This window comes from Mesoplodon bidens (genome assembly GCF_964165515.1).
Source record: "Mesoplodon bidens genome assembly, chromosome: 12".
NCBI lineage: Eukaryota > Metazoa > Chordata > Mammalia > Artiodactyla > Ziphiidae > Mesoplodon > Mesoplodon bidens.
This window is the reverse complement of record NC_138168.1, coordinates 13,223,372-13,226,145: the sequence shown is the minus strand read 5'-3', so window position 1 is coordinate 13,226,145 and position 2,774 is coordinate 13,223,372.

Sequence of the window (2,774 nt, the reverse complement as noted above, 5' to 3'; positions counted from 1 at the left end):
CTAGATTTTCAACAAAATAGCTGTAAACTCCTAAGATAAAAACCACACTTGAATTCAAAGAGGAAGAGTTATTAAAAAGCTCATGTTGTAATTTCATCCTATTACATTCACCTAATTAATATGTACTCACAGCAGGTCTGTGCTAAATTTGAACCACAAGGGATAGCAGATGATGGAAACACAGTGCGACTGGCCCTAATTCCATTTGTGGGTGTAAGTATTAAGTATGGAGGTGCAAATGCTTAGGTCAACCAAACAGCCACCGAAGCAACAGTGACTAACCACCAACTACTGCTTTGCCCCTCTTGCTTCCGGGGAGGAGAGAGAGTCTGAGAAAGCGTGCGATGGTTTCCATTACCTTCTGGAGACTCAGGTTCCTAATTCTAAGAAAACCTGGTGTGGCCGTAATCTAGGACATACAAATGGAGAACATCTGATGAACCGTGGAGAAAGATTAAAATTTCCATGATTATAGGAAAGATGGACAAGTGGGGGAAAAATGGATAAATGGAAAAAGAACAAACGAGAGAGAAAAGCTCCCTTCCCCCACTTCTACTTCCTAAGGGTGATTCATTAGTGATTCTTGAAATGTTTGTTATTTCAAGAATTTATGCTCCTGCCATGCAATGATCAAAACCAAAAATTAGTTGTCTTACTGAGAGGGATCTAATTAAACCTGTTAAGACCAGGACCCTCTATCCGGGAAATGAATAACTATTTAAAAATAATTTCTTCAAATCAATACTTTTATCATTTAGATTAGCTCAACATTTTTTATTTAAACCAGGTGTTTTTCATAAATGCTACTGAATACTGTACCTTTCTACAAGGAGCAGATAAAGAGAGACTTCAGGGGACGTATCAGAAACGAGGCATCAGAAAGTTTAAGGGTAAAATTAACCATATACTTTGGATTTTCTGGAAGCGTCACAATTACAATGATTCTGTCCCAATACAATCAGAAATCCATAGGAAATACTTTCAGACCTATGATCTGACCAAGTAAAGTCATTAGAGATGATTTAAACAGCATCCAAAAAATCCTAGATTCCCAAAAGAATTAACCTCGGTTTTACATACTATGGAACAAAAGAGCCACACTTTGATTTTACCTAAACTATTAAGAGGATTTATATACAAGAAGAGTACTTTACAGCCACTTAAAAAAAAATAACTGATGAGTCTGATTTAGTCTTTGAAAACATGAATTTTTAAAAAATCTACCATATTGGTTGGCATTCCAGAGCCTGAAAGTCCTAACTTTTCTTACTTTTTCTTTCTAAAGCACTTCTTAAAATTGCCTCTGGTATTTTAAAAATATGCTCGGAACTCTTAGGGCTCCAGCAGTTTTTTAACTAATAAAATAAACACAGCAATTGAGTACCTGCAGTTCTGCTAACAGTATTGTTTGTATTCTAAGCCCCATCCACAGAGGCTACAGAAAAAAATATCCAGTATAAACAAATATTACTTAGATCCCAGTGGCATCTCAAAGCAGCACACCCAAGTCTCAAAATGCAAAAAGGAGAAATTTTCCACTCCTACTGTGATTAACTCCCTGGCAAAACTCAGGTCAGGCAAAAGGGAGTGAAATTGCCTCTGTTTCGGTGGAGGTGGGGAGGGGGTGTGGGTATGAAGCAAAGCAGTGATTCTTTTTCTTCGTTTCTTCACCCTCTTTTTTCCCCTCAATGCATCTGTTCTTTCCCCTGTCTCTCTCCTGACTCTGCATTCCCCACTTTAGCTGTTCTCTCCTCTTCTTCCATCCCCAGTTCCTACAGAAAAGACAGCTTTGTCCTTCAGTTTCCTTGCTCACCACCAGTCCCTGAACGTCATACGACCACTCCCGCACACATCACTGAATAACGTTTTCAAAGTACTACACACAGTAGGGCAGAGAGCGAGAACGAAGTGGGCCGGGGTTAAGACTGGGGAAAACGTCTCCACCAGTATCTGTAACACCCAAACTTCCAGCTGAGAAAGTGGCTGAGGCCTCTGGGGGAAAAGGAGCTGGAGGCCCAGAAATGCTAGGGGGAGTGGGGCAAAGAGGTGCTGCAGCCTGAGAGCATCCCCGGGAGCCGGCCCAGCCTCCCCCAGGCGCAGGGCGGGCTGAGGCCCGTGGCGGGGACTGTTCGGACAGGACTCCCCCTTCCCACGCCTGGGGTGGCTTCTCTCTCTGCCTGGCCTTTGTCTCCACAGCCCAAGGCAGACATGGACATCGAGGAAGGAAGCCGCGCTCCTCGGTGAGGCCGGGCCCAGCTGACTGCCCGATCCTTTCCAAGGACACTCATCTTCCCCCAACTCTGCCGCAGCTTTCTGCTGATTCTTAGCACTGCTGTCAAGTTATCCACTCTGCCTACACTTACGAGTCACCCTCAACTCAAGGCCTGGCCCTACAATAAAACTCTGTGCCTTAGCTTTCTCAATGGTAAAAGGATACTGACTGTAACGGTACATAATAACCGCAGGGTTAAGAGGACTACACAAACTCATACTTGTGAAGTGTTTAGAAGAGTGTTTGGCACATGAAAGTATGACATAAGAATTGGTTAAATAAAATGAAAATAAAATAAATTATCTGTGAACACATATATCTGGATTCAAAGGACAGAAAGCTCTTCACGATGACAAAACAGACTTCAAACAGAAAAGAAGAGCAAATAGATTGATTTTGTCATCGTGGGTCACCAGGCCAGGAGGATTACCAAGAGGGATGGCCCAAGGAACCAGGCTTTATCTTCATGTTCTGTGTTAAACCACTGCCAGCCTGGTCCTGA